The sequence below is a fragment of the Elephas maximus genome, chromosome 17 (assembly GCF_024166365.1).
Source record: "Elephas maximus indicus isolate mEleMax1 chromosome 17, mEleMax1 primary haplotype, whole genome shotgun sequence".
Taxonomy (NCBI): Eukaryota; Metazoa; Chordata; class Mammalia; order Proboscidea; family Elephantidae; genus Elephas; species Elephas maximus.
Window position 1 is genome coordinate 28757252 of NC_064835.1, and position 26312 is coordinate 28783563.

The 26312-nt window shown below is 40.7% G+C and overlaps 1 protein-coding gene across 4 annotated transcripts in view; it reads right to left on the minus strand.

Annotated features, from left to right (window-relative positions):
- The window catches only part of CDON (cell adhesion associated, oncogene regulated), a 129020-nt gene extending 103109 nt beyond the window's left edge, over nucleotides 1–25911 (minus strand). For 2 of the 4 annotated variants that reach the window (XR_007513578.1, XM_049856450.1), the window contains exon 1: nucleotides 25373–25586. The gene's annotated coding sequence lies outside the window, so the exon portion shown is untranslated. The other 2 variants (XM_049856452.1, XM_049856451.1) reach the window with 2 other exon arrangements.
- Nucleotides 25912–26312: the final 401 nt, after the last annotated feature.

The following is a 26312-nucleotide window of genomic DNA, read 5'->3' on the forward strand; positions in this document are numbered from 1 at the left end:
ACGCCTAAGCTTTCCCCATTCTAAATACAGCTTCTCAAATAAAAAAAAAGGCCTTGATTCCATGTCTGCTTTTATGTCCATTTACTTCAATGTGAATCCATAAACCAAACCTGTTGTCTTCAAGTCGATTCAGACTCACAGCAATCCTACAGAACTGCCCCACAGGGTTTCCAAGGAGCGGCTGGTGGATTCGAACTGCTGACCTTTTGGTAAGCAGTCAAGCTCTTAACTATTACATCACCATGGTTCCTGTGAATCCACAGCCACTTCTCACTCAGGAAGCATTCTCAGACCTATCAGGTTTCAGTTCCTTCTCTCTATTCCCAACATTAATGGATTTTTGGAGGTATAAAATGCATTGAAAAAAATCTTAATTGTGTCTTCACACTGCTGAGACACAAATTATTACAAGCATACACTGGATCATAAGCCAGACAATAAAGATATGTCGATAAAGACAGTGCCCAATTTGCATTTGTGTTTTCAGATCACGCAGCATGTGAAGGTCAAATAATGTTACTGTGTGCTGTGCACAAAGAAAGTTTTGAAATAGATAAAATGAAAAGTGGAAGATTTAAATTATCTTCCGAATCATAGCTGCAAAACTCAAAAAACATGTGCATGAGCAGACTGTCTTACACAACCTTATGAACATATTAAAAAAAACAAAACAAAAAAAAATCCCAGTGCTGTTGAGTCGATTCCGACTCATAGCAACCCTACAGGACAGAGTAGAACTGCCCCCACAGAGTTTCCAAGGAGTGCCTGGCAGATTCGAACTGCCAGGCAGATTCGAACTGCCAACCCTCTGGTCAGCAGCTGTACACTTCACCACTGCGCCACCAGAGTTTCCTATGAACACATAATACTGTACAAATCCCATCTTAACATGATTCATTAACAAAACAGTTGCCGTCCAGTTGATTCCGACTCATGGCGACCCCATATGTGTCAGAGTAGAACTGTGCTCCACAAGGTTTTCAGTGGCTGATTTTTCGGAAGTAGACCGTCAGGGCTTTCTTCCAAGGTGCCTCTGGGTGGACTTGAACCTCCACCTGCTCAGTTAGCAGCCAAGCGTGTTAATCGATTGCGCCAGCCAGGCGCTCATGGTTAATCAGCCTTAAGTAAACACTAATATACTAATACTAAATATTAATACCTAATAAAACATTTTCATTGAATGCTTTTTTCAGTTTCTCAGTAATATATTTTGCGGTGCATAGTTAAAAACGAGTTCATTGTTAAGAAAAAAATGATAACCATGCTTAAAATCAAAAGAATCAAATCAAACAGACAAGTTGAAACACAAAATAAGCAGAAGTATTTTTCTACTATTAAGCTCAATACTGGCAATCAAAAAAAAAAGGATGATTTTAAGTTTTCTAATTTTATTAGTTTTGTAGTTTTGTCAGCATTTACTTTGTAAATTTGTTTTCATTTCATAAGAAGTTTGTATCTAGCTTATTCTGTACATAAATAAAACTAACAATAAAAATTATTTAAGTCAACAATAGGAGTTGGTAAGAATTTTTTCCTTTGAAAAACTCATCCATTATTCAAGTTTTGAGCGCTAGTCCCTTTTTTGCAGGGAGAATAAACATAAATGAAATACAGAAGATTATTATCTCAGTTAAAACATTAAGTTAACTAAAATGATTATAACTAATCAAACGCATAGTTATTTCCTTGATCAAACACGTCTTTGCAAATCTGGGCTGAGAACAGGATTGAGGTCGTAGGACAGGAATTACAATCCCAAACACAAGATTCACACTCCCCAAAACCAAAAAGGTTAAAAAGAATCTTGTAAATACTACCCAACTCCATAGCCACCAAGAAGACCACTACCCTAAAAAAAGAAAACTCTAGAAATGCAATACATCCAAGCCTTATCCTCTATTTACAGGTCCCAGACGGAGTATCTTTAAAGGCTGTGGATTTGTAGAGCTGTGGTACAAGGCTTTCTCCTTCACATATGCTCAGTACCACTATAAAAAATTACTGTGCTTCCCTGTAAACCTGAACACCAGCGATGAAAATTCAAAATTAGGTCAGCCTGTGGGGTAGAAAGATGAGATTCTTAAGACTTACCTAAACATATTTAAAACAACAACAAAAACATTAAGACAAGCACCTCCTCCCTGAAGCACTGTACCTGTCACTGCTGAGACAGGGAAACCACAGGATCAAGAGGCAGTGGCCCAGCTGAACAGAGGGAAACTTCAGCTCACCACTTGTAATGTTCGGATTTCACAACTCCTTCTGGCTCCTTGTTTGGCTCCCCTTCCACTGTAAATCTCAACCTTCCACAGTGGCTTGAGGGCAAACTGTACTTAACCTGGCAGCTAGACATGAAATGTGGGTGTGGCTGGGGTGCAGAGGACAGCATGCAGAGCTGGCCTGTCTCCAAGTAGAATACTTGAATCTGACGCTCCCAGTTCTGCTCCATTTCTTTTCCAACAGCATGGGGATGGCACGTATTGTTGGTCTTTAAGGCTACCAATCCCAGTTAAGTGTTTATCTGTTTTGACTCTATGAAAGCCCCCCAAAAAAGTAGGGAATTTGAAAGAACAGACTAAGAAGCAGGCTCATTATTTAAGTATACATATAAAAATTCTAGAAAGCACTGGGATGTCCCACAGATGACAACACTTGTACTTTTTTTGGGTGGGGGGGATAGGGAGATTATTATAACCAAAGTTAGCAAAAGGTTCCAACAACCGCTGTTAAGAACATGTCAATAAGACTAGGTATGAAGTACAAAACCGAAAAAAACCAAACCCACTGCCATCGAGTCAATTCTGACTCATAGTGGCCCTATGGGACAGAGTAGAACCGCCCCATAGAGTTTCCAAGGAGCACCTGGTGGATCTGAACTGCCAACCTGTTGGTTGGCAGCCGTAGCACTTAACTACTATGCTACCAGGGTTTCCAGTATGAAGTACAGCTCTTATAAAATAAATTTTATTTTCCTGGTACTAAACCAAGGGGGAATGAGGAAATCACAAAGTAACAAAACTGAAAATTTGGGGCAAGAAAATCAAGATGACGTCCAGTTGTTTGGGACTACAGGAACACATAACAAAGCTCACCATTAGAAACGTAGCACCCACCTTCCTGCCTCTTTGCTATGAGCCATGCCCCAAACTACCCAAGAACAAAAAAATACAATCAATTCTAGTCGATTCCCACATTTATAGCTCCTCAAATTTCAATCCCTACTCATTTTGACTTGACAGTCTCTAATTAAGACATATCACAATAAGGTCACATTTTGCCAGTAAGAGCCTGTGACTTTACTGTCCCTAACGACACTATTAAAGGGACGAGGTGGGCCAATCCCACCTTTATCCCTAAGTGAGTGGCCAGGATCAGCATCAACCCAATTCTCAGCTGGAAATGGATCCAAGCCTCACCTTTTCACATTTCCGTTCCTCGTAGCCAACCACTTTCGTGGCAATTCATCTCTCTGACCCTAACCACCCAGAGTTAGGTCTGACCTCATCCCCAGCCACCATAAGCCAAGTCAAAATATTCCTAGCCACCCGGCGCCAGGTCATCCCAGACCAGCTGGGGCCATCCCATCAGGGAAAAGCCGTAGGCTCGGGAGTCTGTACAAATCCCTATACTTCAGACTAGCCAGCCCATCTCTCTTCCTAGTTCCCTGGGACTAGGTCACAAGATAGAAAACTGTATCCTTCCTCATTAACTGCCGTGCAGCCTTTCTTTGTCACCCAGCCACGCAGCGCCTTTTAGCATATGAATGGATAAACAAAATGTGTTGTGTGTGTATGTATGTGTGTGTGTGTATTTATATATATATATATACATGTTAAGGAATATTACATAGCCTTAAAGAAAAACGAAGCCCTGATACATGCTACAACATGGGTGAAACTTAAAGATATTTGCTGAGTACATAAGTCATTTACAAAAGGACAAATATTGTGTGATCTCACTTACCTGAAATGACAAGAATAGGTAAATATACAGAACCCAATGGTTACTACGGGTTCCCAGGGGCGGAAGGTGGGAGGAGGAAGGGAGAGGGGGAAGCATTCTTGAAAAGTGCTGAACGTTTGTCTATGGTGATGGGAAAATTGGCATCAACTATTATAACTGATATTAATAAACTGTACTCTAGAAAAAAGGACAAAATGACAACTAATATGTTATATTTAAGTCTAGAACAAAAACAGCAGCAAAAAATAAAAATAAAAAGCTGTAACTGTTGATACTACTTAGGTACAAATAAACACCTGATGGAATTAGTTTCCTTAGTTGAAAGGTTTTGGGTAACAGTTTTGTGGGCCTGTCCAGACAACTGGCCTAATATTGTTTTAAGATTTTCTGCTCTGTCTCCTAGTTCAGTGAGTAGTGTCTGGGGTCTTAAAAGCTTAAGAGTAGCCACACAAAATACAATTGGTCTCTATTCGCCTGGAACAACAAAAGAAAAAGGAGATCCAAGAATGGAAAAGAAAATGGTCTGCAGGTCTACCATACTTTTATGTAAATAAAATGCGCCTTCTATATTTGTTTGCCAGCCATACCCTCCCCCAATGTGCTTTTTGTAAGCATGTTATGCTAATTTTTTTGACAGCAACTTGTAGAAAAGGATTGGCATAGGGCTTGTGCAGGTACCTCAAGGGGGGAAGGGCACGGTTGGCAAACAAACGTAGAAGGTGTGTGCTATTTACGTAAAAACAAGGTAACCGCCCCCACGACTGATGACCTACCTTACCGTGGGCCCAAAAGAAATGGATGGTACAGGGCTACCACTACTGAACATTTTGATTATGGACCCAGTAGATAAATTTTGATTAGTAAGAGGAAAATTGTGGAATGAAACTTCAAATTCTTATTGGGAACCAGACGTACTGGGCATGTTGAGACTGGAGGAACTCAAAAATCTACTACCTGGAAACAACGTTTAAACCTTGAACTGAAACTATCCCACAAAGACATCTTTAAACAACAATTTAGCTCTTTTAATAAAGACCGTTCACCTTGAGCACTGTACTCTTCTAGACAAATGGAACAGAACTGACAGTCCAGAAACAAACCCACACATCTAGGATCAACTGATTTTGACAGGGTGCTAAGTTCATTCAATGCAGAAAGAAGAGTTTCTTCTATAAATGGTGCAGGGAAAACTGGATTTCCACATGTGGAAAAATGAAACAGCATCCATGCTTCACACCATACACAATCACAAATTCAAAATGGATTAAGGGCCTAAATATGCAGACTAAAACTATAAAATTCTTAGAAGAAAAAGCAAGGGCAACGCTGTCAGACCTAGTTTTTTAACAATGAAATTACTTAACATAATAACAAAAACACAACAGCAAAAGACAAAATAAATAAATGGGACATCATAAAAATTAAAAACTTTTGTTCATCAAAAGACTTTATCAGAAGAGTGAAAAGACAAGATACCGACTGCAAGAATACCTTTGGAAACCATACACCTGACAAGAATCTAATAATCAAAATACATCTAAAACTTTGACAGCTTAACAAAGACAAATAACCCAATCACAAAATGAGCAGAAGACCTGAATAGACATTTCACCAATGAGAACATTCAAATGGCCACCAAACACATGAAAAAATGCTCAGCATCATAAGCCATCGGAGAGATACAAACCAAACCACAATGAGATACATTTCAATCCCACTAGGAAGGGTAAGATTTAAAAGAAAATAACAAATGTTGGTGACGATGTAGGGAAATTGGAATCCTTACCCACTGATGGTGGGAATTCAAAATGGTACAGCTGTTGTGGACAACAGTGTGGTGGTTCCTCAAAAAACTAAAAAAAGAACTACCACATGACCCAGCAATTCCACTCCTAGATATATACCCAAAAGACTTAAAATCAGAGACTCAGAGACTGGTATGCCAATATGTGCTTACAGCACTATTCACAACAGCCAAAAGGTGGAAACACCTTAAATGTCCATCAACAGATGAAAGGATAAACAAAATATGGTACATACATACATAAAACAGAATACTACTCAGCCAGTAGGAGAAATGAAATCTTGATACATGCTACAATATGGATGGAGCTTAAAGGCATTCCAAATTAAAAAAAAAAAAAACCCAATGCCATCGAGTCATTTCTGACCCATAGCGACCCTACAGGACAGAGCAGAATGGCCCCATATGGTTTCCTAGGAGCACCTGGTAGAAGAACTAGATGGTACCCGGCTACTACCAATGACCACACTGATAAGGAATACAACAGAGAGTCCCTGACAGAGTAGGAGAAAAGCGTGATGCAGAGCTCAAGTTCATGTACCAAGACCAGACTTGATGGTCTAACTGAGACTAGAGGAACCCGAGACGACATGCCTCCTGGGCTCTCTGTTAACCCAGAATCAAAACCATTCCTGAAGCCAGCTCTTTGATGAAGATTAGACTGGACTATAAAACATAAAATAATACTTGTGAAGAGTGTGCTTCGTTCAAGTAGATACACAAGACTAAATGGGCAGCTCCTGTCTGGAGGCGAGATGAGAAGGCAGAAAGGGATAGGAGCTGGTTGAATGGACATGGGAAACCCAGGGTGGAAAGGTAGAGTGTGCTGTCACATTATAGGGATTGCAACTAGGGTCACATAATAATATGTGTATAAACTTCTGTATGAGAAATGAACTTGAGCTGTAAACTTTCACCTAAAGCACAATAAAAAAAAAAAAAGGTAAAATGACAGACAACCCACAGAATGGGAGAAAATATTTGAAAATCATATATCTAATAAGATACCGGTACCTAAACCAAAAAAAAAAAAAAAAAAACCCAACCCAGTGCCTTCGAGTCGATTCCGATTCATAGCGACCCTATAGGACAGGGTAGAACTGCCCCATAGAGTTCCCAAGGAGCACCTGGCAGATTCAAACTGCTGACCCCTTGGTTAGCAGCCATAGCACTTAACCGCTACACCACCAGGGTTTCCAACTAGAGTACTTAAAAAATTCTTACAACTCGATGATAAAAAGACAAAAAACCCAAAGAAAAATTACCAAAACATCTAAATAGACACTTCTCCAAAGAAGATACATGAATGGCCAATAAGCACATAAAAAGATGCTCGGTTGGTCTCAACCCACCTGGATCAAAGGAGAATGAAGAACACCAAGGTCACACGATAAGTAAGAGCCCAAGAGACAGAAAGGGCCACAAGAACCAGAGACCTACTTCATCTTGAGACCAGAAGAACTAGTTGGTGCCCGGCCACAATCGATGACTGCCCTGTCAGGGAGCACAACAGAGAACCCCTGAGGGAGCAGGAGATCAGTGGGATGCAGACCCCAAATTCTCACAAAAAGACCATACTTAATGGTCTGACTGAGACTAGAGGAATCCCGGCGGTCATGGTCCCCAAATCTTCTGTTGGCCCAGGACAGGAACCATCCCCGAAGACAACTCATCAGACATGAAAGGGACTGGACAGTGGGTAGGAGAGAGATGCTGATGAAGAGTGAGCTATCTGTATCAGGTGGACACTTGAGACTGTGTTGACATCTCCGGTCTGGAGGGGGGATGGGAAGATAGAGAGAGTTGGAAGCTGGCAAAATCGTCACGAAAGGAGAGACTGGAAGGGCTGACTCATTAGGGGGAGGGCAAGTGGGAGTACAGAGTAAGGTGTATATAAACTTAGATGTGACAGTCTGACTTGATTTGTAAACGTTCACTTGAAGCTCAATAAAAGTTAATAAAAAAAAAAAAAAAGATGCTCGGTATCATTCACCATCAAGGGAATACAAATTAAAACAACAACGAGATACCACTTCACATCCACTAGGATGGCTATAATCAAAAACAGAGATAATAACAAATGTTGGTGAGGATGTAAAAAGAAATTAGGACTCTCATACACTGCTGGTGGGAACATAACATGGTGCAGCCACTGCGGAAAACAGTCCGGCAGTACCTCAAAAGGTTAAACACAGAGGAATTACCACACGACCCAGCAATTTTACTCCTAGGTATCTGCACAAGAAGAATGTAAACATATGTCCACACACAAAAAAATCTGTAAATAAATGTTCACAGCAGCATTTTTCATAATAGCCCAAAAGTGAAAACAACCAAAATGTCCACCCAACTTATGAATAAGTAAGATCTGGTCTATCCCTACAACAGAGTATTATCTGGCCATAACAAGGAATGAAGTACTGATAGATACTGCAACGCGAATAAACCTTGAGAACACGATGCTAAGTAAGAGAAAAGCAGAACAACCAAAATGGAAATAACAGGAATGCTGATATACTGTGAAGAATGTAACCAATGTCACTGAACAATATTGCAGAAATTGTTAAATGAGAACCCAATCACCAAAAACACCATAAAAAAGAAAGAAAGAAAGAAAAGGAGCCCTGGAGGCACAGTGGTTAAGTGCTCAGCTGCTAACCAAAATGTCAGTGGTTCGAACCCACGAGCCGCTCTGTAGGAGAAGATGTGGCAGTCTCCTTCCGTAATGATTTACAGCCTCGGAAACCCTATGGGGCAGTTTTACTCTCTCCGATAGGGTCACTCTGAGTTAGGATCGACTCAGTGGCAATGGATAAGGGGTAAGCAAAAGAAGTCAGACACAAAAGACCATGTAATGTATGATTCCTTTATATGAAATGCCCAGAATAGGCAAATCCATAGACAGAAACTACATTATTGGTTGCATATGGTGTGGGCGGAAGGGAGGTACTGGAGTAAAACCAGGAGTGGCTGCTAACGGGTTTGGGGTTTCTTTTAGGGATGATGAAAATGTTCTAAAATTGATCATGATGATGGTTGCACAACTCTGCGAATATACTAAAGATTATTAAATTGTATACCTTTAATAGGTGAATATATGATATGTGAATTATAACTCAATAAAGCTGTTATTTAAAAACAAGTGGAAAGGAGAAGAAAAATGGTTGCGCTGGCAGAAGTTGTGTGATAGATACATTTAAAACAACAACCAAAAAAAAAAAAAAAAGAGTAGCTATTGAGCGTACTTACATACAGCCAAATACCTCATAGGATTTGGTTCCATGGTTTGGAAGTTTATGGTCATGGTTTCATGGGACATCCCAGTTAATTGGCCTAATAACACGTTTAGTGCTTCTGGTCTACCTCCTAGTTCTTTGCATAGTGCCTGGGGTCTTAAAGCTTGCAAGCAGCCACTCAAAGCACAACAATTGCTCTCTATTCACCGGGAGTAACAGAGGAAGGAGAGTCAGGAATTGTTGTTGTTAGGTGCCGTAGATTCTGACTCATAGTGACCCTATTCACAACAGAATGAAACACTCCCCAGTCCTGTGCCATCCTTACAATCGTGGTTATGCTTGAGCCCATTGTTACAGCCACTGTGTCAATCCACCTCATTGAGGGTCTTCCTCTTTTCTGCTGACCCTGTACTTTACCAAGCATGATGTCCTTCTCCAGAGACTCATCCTTCCTGACATGTCCAAAGTACGTAAGATGCAGTCTCGCCATCCTTGCTTCCAGGGAGCATTCTCGCTGTACTTCTTCCAAGACAGATTTGTTTGTTCTTCACCAACACCACAATTCAAAGGCATCAATTGTCTTCCTTACGCATTCCTAAGCTGGCTTTCACATGCACATGATGTGATTGAAAATACCATGGCCTGGGACAGGCACACCTTAATCTTCAAGGTGACATCTTTGCTCTTCAACACTTTGAAGAGGTCCTTTGCAGCAGATTTACACAATGCAATGCCTCGTTTGATTTCTTGACTGCTGCTTCCATGGCTGTTGATTGTGGATCCAAGTAAAATGAAACCCTTGACAACTTCAATCTCTTCTCCCTTTATCATGATGTTGCTTATTGGTCCAGTTGTGATGATTTTTGTTTTCTTTATGTTGAGTTGTAATCCATGCTGAAGGCTGTGGTCTTTGATCTTCATCAGTAAGTGCTCCAAGTCCTCTTCACTTTCAGCAAGCAAGGTTGTGTCATCTGCATAACGCAGGTTTTGTTAATGAGTCTTCCTCCAATGCAGATGCCCCATTCTTCTGCATATAGTCTAGCTTCTCAGATTATTTGCTCAGCATACACACTGACTAGGTATGGTGAAAGCATACAACCCTGCCGCACACCTTTCCTGACTTGCTGGTCCTGCAAAATTCTATCATTCGATCTCTGGCATTGTTTCTGTTACCCAGGCCATATTTTCCAACTACCAATCCTTCTTCTTTGTTTCCAACTTTTGCATTCCAATCACCAGTAATTATCATGTATCTCGATCGCATGTTCAATCAATTTCAGACTGCAGAAGCTGATAAAAATCTTCAATTCATGTTTGGCCTTAGTGGTTGGTGCATAAATTTGAATAATAGTATTAACTGGTCTTCCTTGTAGGCATATGGATATTATCCTATCACTGACAGCGTTGTACTTCAGGATAGATCTTGATATGTTCTTTTTGATGATGAATGCAACACCATTCCTCTTCAAGTTGTCATTCCTGACACAGTAGACTATATGAATATTTGATTCAAAATGGCCAATACCTGTCCATTTCAGTTCACTAATGCCTAGATCAATGTTTATGTGTTACATTTCATTTCTGATGACTGCCAATTTTCCTAGATTCATACTTAGTACATTCCAGGTTCCGATTATTAATGGATATTTGCAGCTGTTTCTTCTCATTTTGAGTCATGCCACATCAGCAAATGAAGGTCCTGAAAGCTTTACTCCATCCATGTCATTAAGGTCGACTCCAGTTTGAGGAGGTAAATCTTTCCCAGTTGTCTTTTGAGTGCCTTCCAACCTGGAGGGCTCATCTTCCAGCACTATATCGGACAGTGTTCTGCTGCTCTTCATAAGGTTTTCACTGGGTAATGCTTTTCAGATGTAGAATTCCAAGCCCTTCCTAGTCGGTCTTAGTCTGGAAGCTCAGCTGAAGCCTGTCCTCTATGGGTGACCCTGCTGGTATCTGAATACCGGTGGCATAGCTTCCGGCATCACAGCAACACCCAAGCCCCCACAGTACGACAAACTGATGGACATGTGGGAATAGGAGGAGGAAGTGGAATGTGTGGCTAATTGCCTCCATGAACAGCTGCCTCCTTTGCCATGAGACAAGAACTGGATGGTGCCCAGCTACCATTAGTGAACATTTTGGTCAAAGGTTCTACAGAAGAATCCTGATCAAAAGGGAGAAAATGTAAAACACAATTTCAAATTCTCATGGACTTTAGACTTCCAGAACCATGAAACTTGGATGAACTCCTGAAACTATTACTCAGATAATCTTTAAACCTTAAACCAAAAATATTCCCTGAAATCTTCTTAAAACCAAACAATAGTTCAGCTTAACTAACAAAAAATGTCTACCTTGAGTGTTATGCTCTTTTAAGAACTATCTATATGGGATCAAATTGATTACAGAAACTTGAACGATTAGGTAGGAACCTTAGGAGACAGTGAATTTACGTTAATGAGGGAAGAACAACTCAGAAAAGGGCGGTGAGAAGAGTTGCACAACTCGAAAAGTGTAATCAATGTCACTAAGTGGGACATGTAGAGACTGTTGAATTGGTGTATGTTTTGCTATGTATATTCTCAACAACAACAAAATAAGTGAAATTAAAAACATATATCTTTATGAGATTAAATGAACAACTTTAACTCTAAAATACAGATGATAACTTTATGGGGCAGAGGGTCCAAGTTAATGGTGGTAAAACAATATGGGCAGAGAGGGAGAATGGTTATACAATGTAGAGTAGGTCACCAATGTCAATGAACTGTATAAGTAAAAATTGTTGACTGTATATTTTGTTGTATATATTTTCACCAAAAAATTTTTTTTAATGGTTAAAATGAAGGGAAAAAAAAAAAAACTAATTCATTCCCAATTCAATCACTTCATTAATTTGGAAATTCTATAAGCTAAGTTTACAGAAAATAACAGCGAAGATGTCTTCTAGTCCTACACACATTTCCACGAAGCAGTATATGCATGATAAAACACACAAAAGTTCCTCTTTAGTTGGACTCTGCGCTATCATTGACTGATGATTTAGAGTGCTGGCGAAAACATTCCAGTCACACACAGTATGGATTTGCTGGTAATGAGAATGACATCAGGAACAACTAATTTAGCAAGAAGGTCAGGAGTAACACTTAATGGTCCAGATACGCTATCATAATTGCCCATATCATTTCCTTACATTTAAAGGCAAGAACGCCCTAAATTAAAGCCAGCTACTTCCAAATAACTCAATTTCACCAGAGAATGGGGGAAAAAAAATTCCTTATAGGTTATAAATTCCACTATACTAAAGAATATATAATATTGAAGAAAACTATGTTAAGAAAGACATTAGGACATGAAACAGGATCTCTAAAATTTTAATAATTTAATTATTTAAAAGCCAAATGAACCTGCCGACCTGAAATATTGTACCATTATTTTAAAGTCATTTAATTATATCCTTACAAAATAACATACAAAGTCATGCTTATTATTCACTGTAGATAAAAATACATTACAGACTTGCTTTATATTTGGCGGTCAGAGATCTGAACAAGTATTTATTCTTGTTCAGTTTTTCTCCTTTCAAAAAAGAAAACTTAGAGACAAGCCTCATCAATCATTAAGAGAGGGCCTGGTTCTGATATTATATGAGCTCTGTCAGCTTTAATCAAATTGCTTGCCAGATCGTAGATAAGTAATGACTTGCTTAGGTTAAGCCAGGCCAGAGTTTTCCTTCTGTAGTATATACATCTCCAGAGTGAAAATAAACAGCCTCACACCTCTTGCTGGGAGCTGGTCTCTGCGGCTATTTCAACCTCGGTTTTCACTCCAACTAGGACAGAAAGGCACACTTTGGCTCAAGAATACCCATTTTTCTTTCCTTTTCCTCAACCTGGTCATCCCAAACAGTTTTAAACTCTCTCATTAACCAGGTAAAATTTTTTTTTAATTTACACCACAATATCATCATATGCTTTAACACGACCATTTCTGTTTTAGCCAACATCATACAGAGATCTAAAACAAAACAGAAATATGTAACAATTGAAAAAGCAATACTAAAAGCATCGCTGAAAACTGCAAGAAATGAAAAAACAAATTTTGTTTTAACATCATCTGTCACGTTTCAGAGACAGAGGGGTACCAGGGAACAACTGTTCAAACAGGAGAAAAAGCGTGTCAATTTACACGTTAAATTTATTCCACAACTGGACAAAAACGTAAAATGAGTTTTATTTCTAAAAAGTCTCCTTTGCTATTTTTCTTACTTTACATGTAATTGAAAAGGGCTTTCAAACCTCATTTTCATCTGGGACTTTCTGTTCAAGAATTTCTAAGCAACCAAGAATTTTGTCTGTGCTGAAGAAAGATGTTAGAAAGGAAGGGTCCGAGTGGCTAGAAACAAAACTGAAATGAGCTCTTTCAAGGAAACACAAGACTTCGGGGAGTAAATTCTCTCTGGCAAAATTCACTTCAACATTTTCCATTCAGTCAACAGAATCTATAATCCAGAGTTTGTAGTTTAAGAAATGTCAGGGGGACAAAAAAAATTTTTTTAGAATTTAATCTATTTGTTGGTGTTGGCTGTAGTCAAGTCCATTCCAACCCATGGCAGCCCCATGTATGCAGAGCAGAACTGCTCCATCGGGTCTTCAAGGCTGTGACCTCTCAGAAGGAGATCGCCTGGCCTTGCTCCAGAGCAGCCCCGGGTAGGTTTGGACCCACCAAGCTTTCAGCCAGTAGTCCAGCATTTAACCATCTGCATCACCCAGAGACTCCAATCTACTTCTAAACAGATGCAAATATAACCTAAAATAAGCAAGACTAAAATTTCAAGTATAATAACCTTTTCTAACATCAAAGAACAAAACAGGCTTCTAAAGATCACCTAACTTTGAACTAGATTAAAACTCTTTTGTCTGACACTAGTGCTCAATCACTTTTTGTCTTCATGATTTCTATTCTCACGAAAAATTGACCAACTCATACGCTTGCTATGAGTAGCAAAAAAAAAACACAATAAATTGTAAAACACTCTGCAAAATACCAAGGCTCTACAAAAATTACTTAAATGATCATCATCAGAAGCAGAGGAAACGAGAAAATTGTTCTGTATGTGGAATAAGGAGCCCTGGTGGCGCAGCGGTTAAGAGCTCAGCTGCTAACCAAAAGGTCAGCAGTTCAAATCCATCAGCCGCTCCTCGGAAACCCTTTGGGACGGTTCTACTCTGATCCATAAGGCTGCTATGAGTTGGAATCGACTTGACGCAGTTAAAAGAGCCACAAAATAAGAGTTGTAGCTGAAGCCAGGGGTGTGGTGGCTCGTCCCAGGCTTGTCTGTGTATGCGCTGCCTAGACGTAGGTCAGTACTCTCCTCTCCCAATCCCCGGAGGGCATCCAAACAAACAAAGTCCTTGCTCTGCAAAAACAATACTTAACTTCTTTGTCACCATATAACGTGCCTCCTCTACTGCCGTGGAGTCAATTCCGACTCATAGTGATTCTACAGGACAGAGCAGAAACGCCCCATAAGGTTTCCAAGGCTTTAATCTTTATGGAAGCAGACTGCCACATCTTTCTTGCACATAACGGCTGGTGGATTTAAATCACCAACATTTTCGGTTAGCAGCCAAGTGCTTAACCGCTGCACCACCAAGGCTCTTTTATTGTTAAATAGCCCAAGTATACCCACTGTACATTCACTCTAGGTGAATCAGAAACAAAGGACACTAATATTTCTCAGTAAATTAGAAAGGACCTTTAAAACCAAATGGGGACTTCGTTTGCCCGCTAAAGGTCAAAGGAAAGCAGTTTTTCCAGAAAACTCAGATTTCAACATGAAGAAAAAAAAATTCCTTAATCGTACCAAGGAAAAACTCAAAACTCAGTTTCTTGTTCTTGGTTGTTGCAGGCCTCTGGAGTTCAGTATGTGGTGCCTGTTAATTTGGTTCCATGGCCAACTAACAACTCTATTCACAACTAATTTAAGTATTCTATTTATATATGCACAACTAGCTAAGAAAACACAAATCTGAACACCTGTAAAAAGATGAACTGTAAAAAGGTGTGTGAGATATATTAACAAAGAAAAGGAGTAGATGCTGAGGCTGCTTATATACAAGAGAAAGCACCTCATGGGATTTGGTTCCTTGGTTTCAAGGCTCAAGGTCATGGTTTCATGAGACACCCCAGCTGAATGGCCTGATACCATGTTTAGTGCGTCTGCCCTACCTCCTAGTTTGTAGCATAGTGCCTGGGGCCTTTAAAGCTTGCAAGCAGCTATCCAAGGCACATTTGGTCTCTATTCACCTGGAGCAACAAAAGAATGAGAGCCAGGAATAGGAGGAAGAAATGGCATCTGTGGCTAATTGCCTCCATGAACGATTGCCTCCTTTGCCATGAGATCAGAAGAACTAAATGGTACCCAGCTACCATTACTGAACCTTTTGATCAAAGACTCTATAGAAGAACCCAGATCAAAAGGGGGGAAATGCAGGACAGATTTTTAAATTCTCATGGAATCCAGATTGTCTGGAGCCATGAAGTTTGGGTGAACCCCTAAAACTATTGCCCTGAGATAAGCTTTAAACTTTAAACCAAAAATATACCCTGAAGTCTTCTTAAAACCAAATAACACTTTAGTTTAGGAGCCCTGGTGGTGCAATGGTTAAGCGTTTCACAGCTGAGTGAAAATGTCAGTGGTCTGAACTGCTAACAGGAGAAAAGACCTGGTGATCTGCTCCTATAAAGAATAAAGCCTAGGAAACCCTATGTGGCAGTTATACTCTGTCACGTGGGGTTGCCGTGAGTCGGAATTGACTTGAAGGCACACAACAAGAACAAAGAATGTCTGCCTTGAGCATTGTGCTCTTTTAAGATCTACCTATAGCCCAAAGAAACCCAGTGCTGTCGAGTCAATTCTGACTCATAAAGACCCTATGATCTATAAGATCTATTTATACGCAATCAAATTGACAAAAGCAACTTGAAAGACTAGATAGGAAACTTAGGAGGCAGTGAGTTTATGGTTATCGGGGAGGAAAATTTCAGAAAAGGAGGGTGAGAGTTGTTGCAAAACTAGAAGATTGTAATCAATGTGACTGAATTGTACACGTAAAAACTGTTGAATTGGTGTACGCTCTGCCGTGTATACCTGCAACAACAACAAAAACAAATCATAAAAAAAAAGAAAAAACCACAAATCTGACCAACATTAAAATCTTTGTTTTCCAAGGCTAATAATTCCTTTATCTTTCTCCTACAGCACAATGCTCTACCTATATAGTAAAAGAAATTCCAATACAACAAGTGAAACGGTGACAGTTTTCCTTTAAAACAATTTTTACTCTTATTATCAAGCAAGGAGAGAGGCATTACCCTAGACTTAGCAAGGTTCACATTTAGAAACCCATTTTGGGATTTAAGTAAAAAACACCGATTAACATTAGTAAAACGAATGTAGTCAAATCCCTTAGCTACAATTTATCTGATGCTGCGAAACACTGATAACAAATCTCTGCACCAGCTGTACTTTGTGATGAAAAACCCCACTGCGGCTGCTGTCATTGTAACAAATGTGAAATTATTTTAGGAACTAACCACTATGACAATAGCAGTTTTAAAATGTATCCCTCATACACAAAAGAAATAACAAATAAGGACAACTGTGTTTGCTACCCTAATAGGAGACCACAGTTAACAGTCTTTTAATGACTCCAAGTTGGCTTTAGTTAGTCTTGGCATTAAAAAAAAAACTTTAGCTCTAAATGACTGACGAAATCATATGAAAGACCTATATAGGTCTACCGTCTGTTGCAATGTCTTTTTATAAAGAAATCTGACTAAAATACAAAATAATTTAAAACTTGGTGACTAGAGATTGGAATGAGGAGCTCAGCACAGAAGTCTGATCTGGTTATTTTTGTTTAAACCTCAAAAAGGACTTGTACCATAGAAAAAGGAAATATACCTAATTTTCAAGGAACTGGGAATCCAAAGAATTGATTTAGAAATCAGTACTACTCAAATCAGATTATGACTTGAAAATATATTCTTAAATAGAATTAGATTTAAAATATACTTCAACTAATCAGGACAAATTTAGCAGAACCCCACTATAATCATATTTGACATAGGTCAAAATTTTCCATTTCATTTTGGACCAACGTCCAAGATTTAATGATATGACAATAAAATGACCTTGTTAAAAAGGTGATCACACAGTAAGATGAACCCATAACCTTGACCAGGGCTACAATGTAATACAGTAAGACTTCAACGTGGTTCTCAGGAGTCTGACGATACATTAAAACCTGTAAGTCCCAAGGTCTACTAGAACTACTGCTGGAATGCTAAGATACCAAACTAAAAGCTGGCAGATGAGTTATTAAATCATGGTAACATCTAAAAATCTAATTTCTCATCCACAACAAACAGGATTAAGTAGGGAAGGAGGAAATACGCTATTAACAAATTAAACTGATTTGACTGGTAACATGATGTTATTTTACTGGTACTTTATAGAGAGAGATAAATAGCACCTTTGCTCTAAAACTACACTGTCACATACGTGGTCACATTCAGACATTCGTTCTCCCCTGATCTTGATGCTGGGCTAACAGAACTAAGGATCACTTTATAAGTCAATTATAAAACTTTTCCAAAATATCTCAGTTCACATAATACAAGCCAAATAACAACGTTCAACTCCATTTTACAAATGAGGCTTCCTCATGCCAATCTCATACCCCCGTAGCCACCAGCAAGAACAGTTTAAATTCCTAAAACAGGGGTGAGTGACTAACATCCCGTCCATAGCAGCTGAAATTACGTTCATCCCTAATTTTCTCTGTCTGTTATTCACTGTGTTGTTATTTTGTTAGTCACCCTGAGGCCAAAACCATGAAAACCAGCCAAAATAGATGGAGAAGAAAAATGTCTTATTTCCCAGCTTGTGATGCTATAAAAGAGGCTGTCAAGTTCTGATGTCACTGCAGTAATTTCATGGCCTAATAAAAGTAGCATTTCATCCATAACACATTCATCCCCCTTGCGATTTTACCTCCAACCAGGCAGGGTGTACAATTACCCACAGAACAGATATTAAATTATAGTCCAAAATCCAAAAATCCAGTGCTGTCAAGTCGATTCCAACTCATAGTGACCCTATAGGACAGAGTAGAACTGCCCCATAGAGTTTCCAAGGAGTGCCTGGCAGATTTGAACTGCCGACCCTTTGGTTAGGAGCCATAGACTTAACCACTACACCACCAGGGTTCCCTCAAATTACAGTAAAATAGAAAATATTAATTACCTTTATTCTGATACCATAAAAAGTCAATAAATGTCAGAAATTTCCCTGGCAAGAGACAGAAGCCAGAAAAGTAAAAAGTACCTACATACACAGAAGGGAGCCCCTATAACACTGCGTATTTGAAAAAACAGATAGGACATCAGCTTTCTTGGTACCGAATAATATTGCACAGAACAAAAATACACATTTTAATTATATAAAATTGCTAAAACAGTCTAAACTATTTGGCAGAACATTCTAATAACGTGATAATCGATGTCCTAGTACCTTTTGTCTTTATCTAAAGTTTTCTTTAATCTTCCTTATTGGAAGCTATGGCATCCCAAACTTGGCATACAGAGTCACTGATTTTGCTGGAATTTTAAGAGAATTATGTGTTGGAAAAAAACCCACAGACCTAGACAGAACACTTTAGCACCTTGCTGCTCAGTGTGGGCTGCCCCCCATCACCATCCTCAGCAAACATCACTAGATAGCAATCCCAGTAATAAGCTCATGTCTCTTCAAACAGCATGTTCTACCACGAAGCAACTCTATTTATTAGACAGACCTTCCTTTTTTTGAAACAAAATCTGCATCTTTGCCCCTAAATAACAAACTCTCCACACCCCCATTGAAACCTTGCCAGTGGTGGTCTGATTTAAGAAGAAAGGGGACATCTTGCCCCTCTGGGGTCCAGGGGAATCCATCCCCGTGAATGGCTGTGTGAAGAGTGGCCTTAAAGGAGCAATGAATAGTAACATTTAATAAAATTATACATACTGAAAAATACAATGTCTCCCGACAGCAAGGTGGCTAGTGTTCAAGCAGAATATCCAGGAAAATCCTTCAACATTTCTAAAAAACAGACTCACAACCTCATAGTTCTAACCCAAATTAAAAAAAAAAATCTTCTGATTTATCAACATCATCTTGTATTTGATGAAGTAAATTTAATTTAGTATCAAAACAATAAAAAAAAAAAAATAGAAACAGAAAATCCAAATGTATAGCACAGTATGACAGCCATTACGAAGCTTAGAAGCCAAAACTCTTCTTCCTGATTTAAGTGTATGGTTCCATTTCGCAACATTTTTCTGTAGTATGACAAGACCCTGATCCATTGTCTCCATTTGGGGGTTGTGTCTTCAAATTTCATAATTAAGTAAACCCTCTATTGTGTTTCGTTCTCAACCAAAAGAATACTACAGTAATGCTGGGCTAGTGGTTGCTTCTACACAATTTGAAGTATTGACTACAGCATTAAATCCTAAGCGTGAAGGATACAAGCTACCTGAGGTGGTCTTTCTCCCCTATTTTGAGGTTAAATACATGAAAAATGAATGCACTTATCAATGGATTTGGTTTATGGAAATTACGGTTTACTGGGTTTTGGTGGTGGGAGTGGTAATTAGAGCCCTGGTGGTGCAGTGGTTAACAGCTACAGCTACAGCTGCTAAACAAAAACTCAGCAGTTTGAATCCACCAGCCACTCCCTGGAAACCCTACAGGGCAGTTCTATTCTGTCCTATACGGTCACTATGAGTCGGAATCAACTCAAAGACAACGGGTTTGGTCTTGGTTTGGTTATTGGTAATTATATTACCTTCAGCCCAGTTTTATGTATAAAATAATAAGATCATGGTTATTTTTCTAAAATAGCCACTGGGATCTGAATTTCTGAAAATTTGGGAAAAAGTGTTATTTTTTGTTTTCCCCAATGACCATGTACCCAACATACCAATAATATAAGCTACTAGGAATTTCAAAACAACACAAAAGACTCTCCAACAATTAAAAGGGAATGGATAGCTACTATACAAAGTACCATGGACGAGTCCCACAGGCATAATGAGCAGGACAAGAAGGCAGGTATAAAAAAGGACAGACTGCATGAGTCCATTTTTGTCAAGTTCAAAACCAGGCAAAACTCATCTACTGTTAGGCTAGTCAGAATAGTTATTGCCTAGAAGCAGGGGGAGAAGGCTGACTGGGAAGAGGCACCGGGGAGCCTTCTGAAGTGAAGGAAGTGTTCTCTATCTTGACCTGAGTAATGGTTACCCCAGGCACGTGCGTGTGTAAAAATCCACCTAGTGGTTCACTTAGGATTTGGGTACATTGTGTGTGTTACACCTCATTTGGAAAAAAAATACAACACAGCATTGCCAAGTGCCTTTTAAGTTTCAACTGCAAAATTAAGAAAACTAACTCACAAAGACTATAGCAGTTAAATGTGCCCATGCTGTTACTAACTTCTGAGAATTCCTCATTACTTAGTACTTTAAAGAACTTGCTCCTAGTAAAACACTAACATGTACGGGAAGAGTCAATAAAAATAACAATGGCAGCTAAAATTTACGGAGGGTTTACTATATGCCAGGTGCTTTACTTTCATTATCTGATTTAATCCCTATAGCAGTAGTAAGAGATACGATTGTTATTATCCCCATTGTACAGATGCTGAAACCAAGGCTTAGGTCAAGATCACTGCCCAAGGTCGCAGAAGTAAACAAGTGGTGTGCTGGTATTTGATCAAGAATACCTGAAGAGCAAGCTATATGTCAAATTCTTAATTCTCTGTTTGTACTACGGAAATATAAGAATAAAATCAGCATACAATTCCAAGCAACAAGATATAAGCAGAATACATAGCCTAAGTTCAATAATACAACCGGTAGGTATTTTTCTCTCAAGTAAATGGATGAGACTACTTCCAGGTCCTCAGGTCTAGGATAAAAGGGCATATCACTAAATCCTAAGAAATCAAATCCTTACATTCCATCATGTATGCAGCAGAACAAAATGTTCTTTGGGGCAGTTTTTTTTTTTTTTTTTAATTTATCTCTGGCCATCAAAATACATCACACAACAAAGCAAGTGAACAACTGTGAACCAAGATGTACACAACGTTAATGTCCGTGTTTCCTCCAGTTCATTCAGGGATCCTTCCAACTGGGCCACATACCAGTAGGAGGCACGCCCAGGATTAAGGTGGGAAAAAAATTAAACATCTTCTCAAAAAGGCCGCTTTATTTGCCGTTTAGTGAGGAGAGTTTGACAGAGGACTACGTGGGAATAAGACGGAAAGAACTCTGCACTAAACACAACGTGATTTCAGTCAGGAACAAAATATATCAAATTATCCACCAAGTCTGCCACCGCCTTCTACATTAGCTGCAAGCTACAAACGCTGGAATTCACACTGACTTTTAACTATTCCCAGAAGATGAAAACCTGGAGCTACACCATCCAAGGTTCAGAACCGCTCTTCCCCGAAAAGTACACAGGAAACAAACTGGGTCACTACTCTGAAAAATGTCTGTGTCCAAAAATGACTAGGGGGTGGGGGTGGCCAGGGGGAGAAAGACACACTGAAGTTTCTCAGAAATTTTGCTCCAAACATTTTAGGCAGATGTATGTTCATTTACTGTGACTGCTGGCAAGTCTGCAAAGCAATGCCTCAAAAACACTAGAAGTCAGAATTCTTAAAAATACAATAAAATCATACAAAAACAAAAGGGTAAATTAAAATATGCCTATTCAAACAAGTATTTCATCTTTGTCAAACTATTTGCTTCCCATAAAAGTCGGATTTTGTTCTCAGTTTAAAAAAAACACCATTAAAACAATGCATCAGCTTTTACAGGCAAGACCAAACTGTAAAACGATTTTACATATTTATGAAAAGATCATTATTTAAAAAAAAAAACAAAAAACTTACCAAGTCTGCAATGCAACGTGTAGATGCTTGTGCTTCGGAGGCAAAGCAGAGAAGTGACTTTCTGTACTTACAGCCGAGTTCAAGTCAGTGCTAAGAACACATCACCACAGTCCTGCTTGTAATAAAGCCCTGACTAGCATACGCCTTTGGCTTGGGCTTTTCTCTTACAAGATAAGCTGTGAAGTCATGCCTGGATTTTAGATCTGCTAACATATGGAGCCTTCTGAATGTAGCCTTCTCCCTGCCGCCCCCCCCTTCCCATCACCACTCAGCTCCACTCCCTCTCTACGCACACAAACACACATACAAAAAAAGGCACTGCAGGGCAGAAATTCCTCAGGTGCTCGCTAATGGAATTCCCAGGGTCTTGGAGCCGCTTCGGGGATCAAGAGATCTCATAGCCCCTGCTGGGGTAAGGAGCAGCGAGTCTATTCCATTTAATCAAATACAGAATGAATTTTCAGCTCCATTCACTAGCTTGTCTCTAGGGCTCTCAAAAGGCACCAGGCAGCTAGAATCACACACATGTGGCTCTTTTAGGCAAGTATAATTAGTTTGATTTTAAAAAGACACATTCATAATATCACCTCAGGACCATTATTCAGGGCACAGATGACAATGATACTGTATGTTTTAAGTCTAACAATGGGGGAAAGAGCACAAACAATGAGGGCAAACTTGAAGGGTTAAAAGAAAAAAGCTTTTCATTTAATTGTAATCCAATATTTTTAAAATGACATTAAGTATTTTTTTTTTATATATATTGTATACATCCCTCAATTTTAACTGGAAGGAATCAAAAGTCCTCTTCCCCCATTCTCTTGAAAGTGGATTAACGCCAAATAAACAACAAAAAATGACCAAACGCAATGTTAACACAATATAAAATCTTAAATAAAAACAACAAAACATTCTCTAATTCAATCTAGGTTAACAAAACTTCTTGAAAAAAGCACTAATCAAAACACTGCAAAATCAAGTCCTTCAAAGCAATATGTTCAGCAACCAGACTCCAAATTGTCTTTCTAATCCAATTAATTAGTATTAAATAGTAAGATCATTTTTCTAAAGAAAAGCTATCTGGTAGGCAACTCATCTATACTTCTGATATGTCTTATCCATACTTCCACACAGTACAAATGCTAATAACAAGACGATAGCTATGTTAATGTTATTTGTTAAAATAGTAGATTTTTCAGTTATTTTTCTTTCCTATCCGCAGCCTGATTTCACTAAGATAATATTTAAGTACTGAAATCATTTCCCCAGCATTTTACTTAGAAACAATCACTACTTTTCGAGTCTAAATGTTTTGCAAAAGAAATGTTTCTAAGGAAGAAAAGCGTTACTTCAGCTTCTATTCTGACAAACCATACGTGAAAATCCTCAAGAAAGTCATGAAAGCATACGGGCAGAGCGAGAAAAAAAAAGAAGAAGAAGAAAGCACAAGAACTAGAAAACAAATTTTACCTGACCTCTTTAAAGGAAGGCCCGATGACTGAAAGCCCTTATCCTACACACTGCCTTCATCTACAGACAGTATACCTTGCTGATCAGGGGGGAAAAAAAAAAAAGGCCCATCTCAAAGGGGACTTCATTTCTTTCATGCAAAGTCAAACCACCTGCAAAGAAAGCAAGGAATAAGATTCATTTAGAAGCCAACCTACACAAGCTGGATCAGAATGCTCCAGGTCCTAAGGGCTCTTTGTACTTCACTGCATGAGAGTCAGAGCTGTTTAAGTACTTTCCACTGAAGAGAAGGTTGATGAGAACCACAGCAATCAATCAAAGCATCCCAAGGGAGTTACTTCACAAACAAAAGCATACTACCTCTAGTAACTGATTTTCCTGGTCGACTAAACTATCCAAAGACAAATTTTCCAAATACTATATCCAATTTTTGCATGAAAGTTCAACATATATTTGTGTGTATGTTTTATAGAAATATACATGTTTCTGCTCTACCTAGAGCCAAACACACACTCAGGGCACATCTTCACAAAACGAAACAGGTTTTCTCCATCCTTGTCATGTCACATTAAGGTATGAGGCAATTTATTTCAACATGTGTGTAACAGAGACGACAGCATTTCGTGCCTCTCTGGGTTCCTGGGAATGCTTTCTAGTTAAGCACTAATTTAAAATGTCCAGAAGTTTCTGAAGGTTTGCATTTTGTCCTAAAAGTTGAACTGCCCTCCACATTTTCAGCTAAAAAGACTAACCCCCTCCCCCCCCAAAAAAAGCTACAAAATGTAACAGAACATTTAAAATTATACTGAAAATAAACCCATTTCATTATCCAGCAAGGTCCCCACCGGCTCCTGCAGACACCGCCCACTAGGTATGCCAGGTGTCAGTTGGGAATCTAGGGTTATGGTATCAGTGAAGTATGGGATCAGAATTTACTGATGCAGCTCTTTCATCTTTACTGGCCACTGACCTGAGAATAAATCTCCTGTTACCTTTTAGTCTAATCTCCTGTTTTTCAAGGTGCCTGATTTAGAACACAAAAGCTGACTTTCCCTTAAGAGGTTCCCTAAGTTCTAGATTCCAACTGGAAAGCAGCCGAACCTCAAATAAAGCACCTGCCACCCTCTGTAGTCGGGACCAGGAAGAGCAGCCTTTCTGGAGAACAGCTCCTTTCCCTTAGAGCCTTCCACCTGATTTGGTGGGGTTAGGGAGAACAATGAAGGGAAAGGCGAAAGAGACTGTCTATGCCCCTCGGTGATTTATTACTGAAATTCCGAGATGTGACGAGAAAGCAACAAAGGTCTGGAAGCTGCAGGCTGAAATAAATAGCGAGCTGTGATGAATTTAGCAAATGATAATGCCATCCACAGCAAGCTTTACAGAGTAGGAAAAACGCACACTCCCTGGGGCTGGGAAGTCACTGAGCGTGTGAAGACAGAGACACGCACATTGTGCAGGAGATTTCTCTTGCTTCTCCCTACACATAAATCACTATCTCTGGCGGGCGCTCTGCGGGGATGGGGACTGGGAGAGGCGAGGGACCCCGCTCCCTTGGGAAAACGCGCTGGCGCCCCTTGCTCCCCGCCACGCTGCATCTCACCTGCCCCGGCCGATCATTGTCAAAGACAGATTTAATCCCCGCCTGTGTCACTGACACCTCACCCCGCCTCGTCCCATGAAGCGGCTCAGCGTCCCCAAGGGCAGAACGGCGAGGATCCCCGCTGGGCATCCTTTGAGGGCCCGCCCGCAGCCCCGGGACCCCCTCTCCCTCCGGGACGCCCGCCCCCCGCACCTCCCCGCGGGAGCCCCACTCCCAAGCCGCAAGGTCCCCAAATCCGTCCCCCGGCACTCCCCTCGGGCCCCACTGTGGGGCCCCCATCCCGCACCTCAGCAGGGCTGGCTGAGCCCCCAGACCTCCAGCGCGGCAGCGGGCTCCGAGAGCCACCCCCAGGTCATCCCCCGCGCGGTGGCGGCGGCTACGGCGGCGGCGGCTACGATCCGGACGGGCCCCTCCATGCACCGCGCAGGGGCAGCGGGAGGGCACGGCTCCTCGCACGCCGGGGCGCGGGCGCGGGCGGGAGGGCGGCCGGTCCCCCAGCTCCTCACCCCGAGCGGCGCGAGCCCGGCACCCGGGACTCCGGGGAGGGCGGAGTCAGCGGGGCGCGCCCCCGCGGCCGCGCTCCTCCCCCGCGAAGCGCGCGGGCGCGAACCCCGGCGGGCGCGTCGCCAGCGAGGAGCACGCGAGGGAGAGGAGGGAACCGGGCAAAGGCAGAGGCGGGCCTCCAAGGCCGGAGCTCCCCACGGCCCGCGCCCGCCGGAGGGTGCGCGCGCAACCTGCCAGATCAGCGCGGGGGGCGGGCCGTACCAATCTGCCCAGAAGGGGAAGCGCGCGCTCTTCGGGGCCTTCTCCCGGCCACCTTCCTGCTCGCTGTGCCAGAAATCCACCTCAGGAAGTACGGGAAGGTTCTTATTTGGTCCGGAATAGCCGGGGCTGAGTTCCCCAGGCAATTTATGGAGATGTCCGTAAGGCCCGCCCGCGCTCTCCCCTCACCTTTACCTCCCGGGAGAGGTGGCATTTCTGCCTGGCCCACAAATAGTCTCCAAGTTCCAGTTTCCCCGCCCAGGCCCCGCCCCTTACCTCTCTACCTAATTTCTCCTCGTAGCCAACTAGTGCTTTGCTGTCTTCGCCCCTACCTAGCGCCTGCTTTATGGCTCCAGCTTCCTGCCACATGCAGTTTGTTCGCCTTTCACCGCTTTTAATTTCACCACTTTCAATCTGTAGTTTCTTAGGCGGTTTCATCTGATTCCCCAACCCATGTTGTATTG